The sequence below is a fragment of the Myotis davidii genome, unplaced genomic scaffold (assembly GCF_000327345.1).
Source record: "Myotis davidii unplaced genomic scaffold, ASM32734v1 scaffold753, whole genome shotgun sequence".
NCBI classification, from domain to species: Eukaryota; Metazoa; Chordata; class Mammalia; order Chiroptera; family Vespertilionidae; genus Myotis; species Myotis davidii.
The window spans coordinates 2,567,572-2,578,016 of record NW_006286231.1 but is presented as its reverse complement, the minus strand read 5'-3'; positions in this window follow the sequence as shown (position 1 = coordinate 2,578,016).

Sequence of the window (10,445 nt, the reverse complement as noted above, 5' to 3'; positions counted from 1 at the left end):
CTGCACTCTGTTCCATGCTTCCATGTCGCTGGACCCACTCTGTTCATTAGTTTATTTTGTTACTTAGAGCTGCATGGTATTCCATTGTATAAATGTACCACAGTCTTTTTATCCACTCATCTCCTGATGGGCACTTGGGCTGTTTCCATATCTTAGTTATTGTAAATAACACTGCTATGAACATAGGGGTGCATACATTCTTTCTGATTAGTGTTTCAGTTTTCTTAGGATATATCCCTAAAAGTGAGATCACTGGGTCAAATGGCAGTTCCATATTTAATTTTTTGAGGAGACTCCATACTGTTGTCCATAATGGCTGCACTGGTCTGCATCCCCACCAGTAGTGTACTAAGGTTTCCTTTTCTCCACATCCTCGCCAGCAACTTGTCATTTATTGATTTGTTGATGGTAGCCATTCAGGTGTGAGGTGATACCTCATTGTCATCTTAATTTGCATCTCTGTGATGATCAGGACTTGAGCATTTTTTCATATGTCTCTTGGCCATCTGTATGCCCAGTTTGGAGAAGTGTCTGTTTAGATCCTTTGTCCATCCTTTAATTAGATTGTCTTCCTTTTGTTAAGTTGTATTAGTTCCTTATGTATTTTGGATATTAACCCTTTATCAGATGTATCATTGCCAAATATGTTCTCCCATACAGTGGGCTCTCTTCTTTTTCTTTTGTTGATAGTTTCTTTTTCTGTGCAGAAGCTTTTTATTTTGATGTAGTCCCATTTGTTTATTTTCTCCTTAGTTTTCTTTACCCCAGGACATGTATTCGTAACCATATTGCTATGAGAGATGTCTGAGATTTTGCTGCCTTTGGTTTTGAAGAACCTTTCTTTATACAATTCTCCAAAGTGACATCTAATGAGGTACATATTTCTCCTATAGAAATCATCAATCTCGGGAAAAGCATCCTGGTTATGCAACTTCCCTCAAATGAGCAAGGGACTGTATATCTCCAAGGCATTTGCCTAAGAGTCAGGGATCAAGATGCCTTCTTAACCAAACAAAATTTTGTTAAAGCAACTTTCAGAATTTACTTGAGAAGAAAGGATGATCATTGAAAAACTTGAAAAAGTTATAAATGCTCTGCTCCTTAAAAAGGCATCAAACATGGAGAACCAAGATGGTGGCGTAAGGTACAGACCTGTGCATGCTGCCTCCCACAACAACATTGAAACTACCAACTATAAGACAAATAGCTATCATTCAGACCCATGGGAAAGCTGGCCCAGTGGAAGCTCTACAACTGGAAGGAAAGAAAGAAGAGCATTGAGACTAAGTAGGATGTACAGAGGCACCATGAACAGAGGTACGGAGTTGCGCGCCAGGCGGGCTGCAACTGGATGTGCAGTTTTTTTCAATCGGAAGGGGTTACAAACTCTCGAATCCACTGAGCTTGTTTGGGTGGGATTCTGAGGTCCCAGACCCCTACGGGGAGAGGTGGGATGGCCTTGCAATGGGTCAGAGAGCGAGGGTGGCTTTCTCGTGGAGCTGCTCGCTGGCACTCGGAGACATGGAGATGTGGAGTCACGGAGAGGCGAGGAGTCATGGAGACGCCATTGCTCTTGGCTCCGCCCTAGTGATTCCCAGAGATCCCGCCCTACTCAATTTACATCCCCGCCCTACTCAATTTACATCCCCGCCCAAGCTGTGCCAGGGGCACAAAAGGAACCACATGTGCTTTTACAGCTTAACCCAACAAACTGCAGATTTCAACTCCTCGCATACATAAGGGACACACTCAAGAAGCAGTTTTTTTGGGGGGTTTTCAATTGGAAGGGGTTACAAACTCTCAAATCCACTGAGCTTGTTTGGGGCGGGATTCTGAGGTCCCAGACCCCTACGGGGAGAGGCAGGACGGCCTTGCAGTGGGTCGGAGAGCAAGGGTCGCTTTCTTGTGGAGCTGCTCGCCGGCACTCAGGGACACAGAGACGCGTTGTTGCGGAGAGGCGAGGAGTCACGTAGACACCATTGCTCTTTGCTCTGCCCTGGTGATTCCCGGAGACCCTGCCCTACTCAATTACATCCCCACCCAAGCTGTGCCAGTGGCACAAAAGGAACCACCTGCGCTTTTGCAGCCTAACCCAACAAACTGTAGATTTCAACTCCTCACATACATAAGGGATACACTCAAGAAATAGAATCAGGTTCGGAGGAAGCCGGAGCCAGACCCGGCTGGGCCGGCGACATGGAACCGCTGTACCAGCAAACACACAAACAGGTCCACCAGATCCAGTCTCACATGGGACGCTGGGAGACGGCAGACAAGCAGTCTGTCCACTTAGTAGAAAACGAAATCCAAGCAAGCATACCAGATACTCAGCCACCAAGAACGCCTGGAGATTTTGTCCAGCAAGGAGCCGCCCAACAAAAGACAGAATGCCAAACTTCATGTTGCTGAGATGGCCCCCGTGAGGCTGAGACGGCCCCCGTGAGGCTGGGACGGCCCCCGTGAGGCTGAGATGGCCCCTATATTCTTGTAATACTTTAAGAAATAAGAAATTAAATAAAAAGAAGAATTTAACAGGTGAAGGGTGGGGGGGAGGGTGGACCAGGCAGAGATAAACACCCTGTACATCTGTCATCTTCTTCACTGGCTAGAGCTGAGGATTTTAGAGCAGCAGGAGAGACAGCGAGAGGAGCTTCTGAGTCACACCTTCACTCCCAACGTGGGATGCAGCGCCCCCTGCGAGGCTGCGATAGCCCCTGTGAGGCTGCAACGGCCCCTTCCAGGCTGTGACGGCCCCATATTTTATGTGCCCACATTATTGAACTCTCAACAGCTCTAGTAACATCTCCATTCACTCAGTGACTAACTGTATCGTCGACATATAATCAAGGTCTTTTTAATATTTATACTCATTTAGCATCTTATGGAACTAGATAAAACCTCAAAAAAGTTCTCAGTAACACAAGTGACCACAGGCACTCCTGCTCATCCCAACATTAATAAAAAAAAATTTTAAAAAAGGCATCAAACACCAGGTTTTAAATGGGAGTTCTTCAAAACATTCCAAGATTAGGAAAACTTTATATTGTATATACAGGGCATAGAAAAGATGGAATGAGTCTTAATACATTCTCAAGGCTAGCATAATCCTCTAGTTCATGATACCTATGAACAAAAATCCCCAAATCCTAAATGTGATATGAACAACTATGGCACTTTATTAAAAAGGACAATACACTATGACAAGTAAGTTTTTTTCTCAACAATGGAAGGCTGGTTCACCTTTAACAAATCTATTAGTGCAATTCACTAGGTTAATATAGTAAATTAATATGTACATATATTTATTTATATACAGTGGGGCCTAGACTTACGAGTTTAATTCATTCCGTGACGGAGCTCGTAACTTAAATAACTCGTATGTCAAATCTTAAAGTGAACGAGTGAGACACGTGATGCTGGGCTGATGTTGTGGCGTTCACTGTGATGTTCTCTGCGCCAACTAGCGGTGGAGTATCTGAAGCTGGCTCTTAACCTGAATTTTAGCTCGCAACTCAAAGCAAAATATCGGCCAAGAGACGGCTTGTATCTCAAAAAACTCGTTAGTCGGGACACTCATAAGTCAAGGCCCCACTGTATAATCACCTCAGTAAATGTTAAGTGATTTGATTTTTTAAATCTGATAAAAATAATTATTAATAATATTAAGCATCCAGTTTAAGATTGAAACATTAGAAATAATTCTACTAAAATCGAGAATAAATTTGGAGACTTCCTATTCCCACCACTCTTCAGTATTGTGCCTCAGGTCCTCACCAATGCAATAAAATGAGAAAAATAATTTAGAGGCATAATTATTGGAAAGTGGGCCAGTCCTAGGCTCCTGAAACACTCATGCTTTGCTCTGTATCATAGATGGGCCAACACTTGCAACCTGCATTTCCCATGTTTTCTCTTCAGCTGGTGCCCACCTAAATTCAACAGGTGGGAGGCACTGGTGGGAGATTGGGAGAATGAAGATGGTGAGGTATATTTCTCATGCTCTTTCAGCCTCTCACTGCTTCTCTGACAGCAATTGTCTCCTGCATGACTCCTGCTCCCACCAGGCAGGTCCACCATGCTTCCAGTCTCCTTGGAGTGACCCCGGTCTACAGCTCTAATAACACTGCCTCCTCCCTTTATCTCTTCAGTCTTGTGGTTATAGTTTCCTACTATCATTAATCCCTGGGTTATCACCTTGTTATTGGTCTGGCTTTTCAGCGGCCCCTCACTTCTGTAACCATTTTGCTGTTTTAAGTTCCCTTTGTAGTAAATACTTAAAGTGGTTTCTATTTTCCCAGGAAGACTGACTATACAGAAAATTGCTGATATTGGTAAATTCTATAATTTTCTCCTGGAATATCCAAATGAATCAAATGAAAAACAGTTAAAATTAATATGAACATTTAATAAGCCTGTGAATAAGCTCAACAACAAAAAATTAAACTCTTTGTACTTCAGAATGTGACCTTATTTGGAAATGGGATCATCACAGATGTAGTTAATTTTTACATTTCTAAATAAAATGTAGAAATTCAATAGTATGAAGTTGTCAGTTTTCTCCCAATTAATATATCTGGGGCATACTCTATAAAACACAGTAAGTGCCTAGCTGTGGGGCAATTCACTGCTCTCCACAACTGTCACAAGGAGTTTGGAGAAGCCAGCTCTCATTTTAGTTACCAAAGAAAAATGCTGTATGATTTCACTCATATATGGAATCTAAAGAACAAAATAAATAAACAAAACAGACACAGATACCGGTCATTGCCAGAGGGGATGGGGGCTTGGAGGGCTGGGTTAAAAGGCAAAGGGATTGAAAAGTACAGATTGGTAATTAAAAAATAGTCATGGAAAAATGAAAAAAAGTCTTTAAAAAAATAGTCATGGAGATATAAAGTACAGCAGAGAGAATATAGTCAATAATATTGTAATTACTATGGTGCCAGAGGATACTGGAAATATTGGGAAGAACACTTTGTAAAGTATATGATTGTCTAAACACTATGCTCTACACATGAAACTAATACAAAATAATGCTGAATGTAAATGGTAATTGAAAAATAAAATTTAAAAAAGAAAAATGCTGTTAATCATGGTGTTATAGTCTTAGAATATGTGCAGATAATTTGCAATACCAGTAATCCACATAGAAATCATCACAACTCACTTGTATCTGATAATTAGAACATATGGCACTTTCTGTCACTAAGTTCTGATAGTAAATTGTCAGATTTTATAATCATGCTACTGGTTCAATATTGTAAAATACTTAGTTATGGGCTGAGTTGTGCCCCGCCCCACCATGCCCCCAAAATAAGAAGTCATGTGTTAAAGTCCTAACCCTTCGTATATCAGAATGTGACCTCATTTGGAAATGGGGTCATCATGGATGTAGTTAATTTCGTTAAGGTGAGATCATATTGCATAAGGTGGGCCCATACTCCAATAAGACTGGCATCCTTATAAAAGGGGGAAATTTGGACACAGACATACATACAAGAAGAATGCCATGTGAAGATGAAGGCAGAGATTGGGGTGATGCATCATAAGCAAAGCAATGCCAAAGACTGCCAGCAAACCACAGGAGGCTGAGAGGTGTGAAAGGGATTCTCCTTCTTAGCCATCAGGAAGAAGCAACTCTGCCAGCATCTTATCGCATACTTCTACCTCTAGAACTTGAGACAATAAATTTCTGCTATTTTAAGCCACCCACGTCGTGGTGCTTCGTAATGGCAGCCCTAGGAAACAAATACAGACATTATTATACAGAATTTCATACCATGTTAGTTTTCTTATCATAATTGAGAAAGAAAAAGGACAGCATTTTACCAGTCTTAACACTGAAATGACAAAACATGTATTAGAGTCTATCATCTTGCAAATAGTATGTACACTTCCAAGGACAGCTCTGCACATGTCAATTGAAAACATTCTTTGATTTACTCAAATTGCCTGCCTTTACCACAAGGAAAACACAGCTGGCACCCACAGAAACTATGAGAGAGAGAGAGTAATTGGGTAAAGAATTCTAAGTAATGGGTTCTATTTTTTAATATCCCTTTTAAAATAGAAATTTGCATCCTAGTTAAGATTTCTATATTTATTGAGCAGGTCTTTAAATTAGACACAAAATTTGAAGGAAAAGGGAGAAGTAAAAGAGATGTGGGAAATAAGGAAAAAAACAATATGTTATAGAATACCCAGGATTGCTTACCTTTGTGTTTAACAGGAGAGAGTTTGAGAAGAGAAAATTTAACATGTTTTAATTTACCTCTTTTGTAGAAACTTACACTTTTCCCCTGTAAGAGCAGAAACTATACTAGCATATAAACTATATTCCGTTTAAGTTAGAAAATCCAAGTGAGAAAGTACATGTCTAGAAGACTAATTATAATAGAGAAAGTTGGAGGAAAGTGGCTTCTCTCCTGCTGCTGCTGGGGCAGGATTGTGTTCAGCCCCTTAGCCACCTGTCAGTGCTTGGTCACACTCTGGTATTTCATTACTATAAGTGTTGAGATGACATTAGCTGTAATACTTTGCCACTTGCTGGAATAAGACCAATATTGATGGTCTCCTGTGCCTGAACACGTGACTTTAAGTGATAGTTCTTTACTTTTGAGTGGTCACAAACCGATTTGAGAAGCTGATAAACTAGGGACCCACTCATGAGAAAAATGCACAAGCAAAAACATGCCCAAAATTTGGGAAACAATTTCAGGGATTTCCTGAAGCTCAAGAATGGATCACGGACTAAAAATCCTTGTTTAACATGTTAAACAGATTTCTAATTTCAGTTCCTCTTTCAATACCAGCTTAAGTATCACCTGTTCCAGGAAGCCCTCCTTAATACCCAGCTCATGCTGACTACTCCTTTTTCTGGACTTATTAAACATTGTTAACATTCACCAACTTAGTCTTTGATTTCTATTGATTTCTATTTTCTTGCTCTTTAATTTCCTGTTGCCAATAGGATTGTAAACTTGTTGAGGAAAAAGTCATAAATTATAGCATTTTGAAGAGACCTCAGCATATCCTAGGTGCTTAACAAATGCTTATTGCATGATGACTTACTTGCTTGACTAATACACAGCATAATTCTTCTCACCATTCAGGAAAGAAGGGTCTGTAATATTGTGATATACATATAAGAAATGTGTATTTAGTCATCCAGGCTCCTGGCCAGAGTTCCAAAAACCCTTCTAATTTCCCATTAGGAGCTAACGGAGCATATTTTGTTATAATATTTGGGTTTTTGTCCCCAGTTCCTGAAATAATCACGGAGTGCTAAAGGTAATAATGGGGTCTTTTATTATGCCTACCTAAATCTTTTCAACCACACCTGAGTTTATCTTAATGAAGTGACTTTTGGAAAGCCCATACAAATTGGGGGCAGATTGCCAGGTAATTAGAGAATTGGAACTCTCAGCCCTACCCTAACCTCTTGGGAGGAGCTGGAGATTGACTTAATCATCAATGGTCAATGATTTAATTAATCATGGGTACATAATGGAACCTCCATAGAAACCTTAAACAAAGGGATTGAGAGAGCTTCAGGGTTGCTGAACACTTTAAGGTTTTGGGAGGATGGTGTGCGGAGAGAGAGCAGGGAAGCCCCGCACCCCTTCTCCATACCTTGCCTTGTGCATCTCTGCCATCTGGCTGTTCCTGAGTTGTATTCTGTGTAACAAACCAGTGCAATGATTTTCAACTGGTGTGCCACAAGAATTTTTGAAACTATTTAGTCAGGGGCACTGACCTCTTTCCCCTTAGACTGTCAAATAAAAAAATGACAACAGCCAACACAACAATATCCATCCAGTGTGAATGAATCAAAATTATACCTATTTTTTTGTCAGATCAGCAAGAAATATAACATTTTTTGGTGTGCTGCAGAATTTTAGTAATTAGTTTCTGTGTGCCATATGATGAAAAAGGTTGAAAATCGCTGATCTAGTGAATAAACTGTTTTCCTGAGTTCTGTGACCCATTCTAGCAAGTTATCAAACCTGAGGAGGGAGGCATGGGAACCTCTAATTTATAGTTGGTCAATAAAAACGCAGGTGACAATCTGGACTTGCCAGTGGTGTCTGAAGTGGGGGAGCCTTTAACCTGTGGGGTCAGCACTAACTCCAGGAAGTTAGTGTCAGAATTGAATTGTACGACATGCAATTGGTGTCCACAGACAGCTGGAGAATTGGTTGGTATGGGTAAACCTCCCACATTTGGTGTCAGAAGCATTATGAGAGTAGAGAACACAGAGGAGGTTTTCTTTTAAGGGTCTTCACAGTTCTACATAAAGTGTAAACTCACAGATGGCAGCTATGAGATTAACAGGAAATGCAGTTCTATACTTCACAGAATAGTATCAGCCCTGTAGGAAATACAGAAAGAATCCTCAGCATGCAGTTAGAGATTACACTTGGGTAACCCTAGTTCCCTGAACCCCCTGCAGAGAAGACAATCAGATGGAAAATGGTTGAACAGTGAGAAGCAAATTAGAGCAGAAATTTCTTTAACATATTCAGTAAGCAGAGAATATGTTTGATTCCTGTGAGAAGGTATAGCATGCCATTGAAATAGATGTTCTGATCATTCATTTCAACTAATTGTAAAGAAAGCTTTTTTCCTAAGTAATGTTAAAGGAAACAAAACAAAAAAAGGTAAACTTGTAACTCTCATACAGATATAAAATAAACACATATTAAAAGATTTTCTTAACTTATTAGTGAGGGAATGGGTAAGATGTTATGATTAATTCAAAAGAGAATTCAAAGAACAGACACATTTATAATAAGGAGTAGTGAAATAAATGTGCAAATAGAGGCAAAACTAGCTTAATTCCTTAGTGAAAGGAAGAAAGTCAATTGAACAACTGCAAGACAGTTTGCATGCCTGTAGGCAAGATTTATTTTGCATTGTTATCAGTTATCTACCAATTTTGGAGCTGTAAAATAGTTCCCATTGAATTAATGTCAGATAACTTGAAAGGATGTGCTCTAGACACTGTATAGCTCTCCACTGAAACACAAATTTTCCCCTCCACCCCAATATTTGGAGACCTGCTTTGAAGATATAGAAAATATATACAAAACGTCAATTCATTACTTTTAAAGTGTTCAAGCAGGATTTGAACAACAGAATGCCAACATTTTAAATTTGCAACAATTAGGAGAGCTATCCAGTCTAAAGTAATAACAACCTCTGTCATTGGTGGTGTCAATGTAAGACACATTCAAACCTGTAGAGAATTTTTGTGAGTTTATTTGAACCAAACTGTAGACAGTTGCTGGGAAGCAAAATCCCAATGGATTGAGAAAATGCTCCAGAGCATGGCAGTTTTCATCTTATTTTATACATTACAATCAAAAGAGAAGTCGTTAAGTGGGTGACATGAAATCCATTGGTGACAGATTAAGAAAGCAGGAGAAAGCAAAGGGCGGGGGGGTGGTGTACCTCTGGGATTGGATAAAAAGTAAAATGATAGACACATACTTCTTTTATAAAAGTGGGTACAGGATAGTTAACAGTCAACAATTAACAGTGAAGGGATTTGTGGTCTCTGTCTGGTGGGGTTCCGATGCTTTCAGGGTTCCAGAAAAAGGAAATTATTTAGACATTCCAAAGGAATGTTATCTTACATGCAGAAAGATAATAGACAGACTTAAGGTGAAAACTGACCTTGTCAGGAAAGATTCTAGCCTAGGACATGATTACACACTATAAACTGCTTTTAGTTAAAAAGTTTTCATTTCAGACCATCCTTTGTGGTTATTTTAGGCTTCTGAGTTTTTAAGGCCACCATGCAGGCCTTCCCTGAGCTTGTCAGATTCAGTATATGGCCCCTTTTTTGTCAAGAGTGGCAATTTGGCCCTCACTTCTCTGATGTTATCAGGAAAATTGGGGTGTCCTCTTTCCCACTGGGTGCTGGGTAGGGTCCTTACAATATCTCGAGAAAAGGAATTTTCTGAGACTTGCATGGAGGATGAGTGATGTTTATTTGTGTGGAATTACACCCTTATATTTCCTAAATTTCATTTCCCTTCGTCCAGTCATAGAAGAAGTGTAGCTGGGGTTTCAATTAAACAAGAAGCAAAGCCAGTGTTGAGTTTCCATTCCATGTTGCAGCTGGGTCCAGTTCAGCATCAGGCTAGTTACAGTCCATTAGTCAGGAGTTAGGGCAACATGCCAAGAGCAAACGAGAACAAAGAGCACAAGGGAGGGAGTTTCTTTGTTCAGGGAATTAAGTATTCCAAATCTTCCTGGGCTTGCAGTGGCCACACCCATTCTGGCCAATGACCTGTTCCCAGATGTGACTGACAGCAAGTACCTTCCCTATGTCATACCAACTTTACTGGGCATGTGTCTATTTTCCTCCATGTCCAGTCCTTTCCCCAGGGAATAGAACAGTGGCTCTCTGGGGAGTGTGAAGCTTTAGCTTCCTGCTG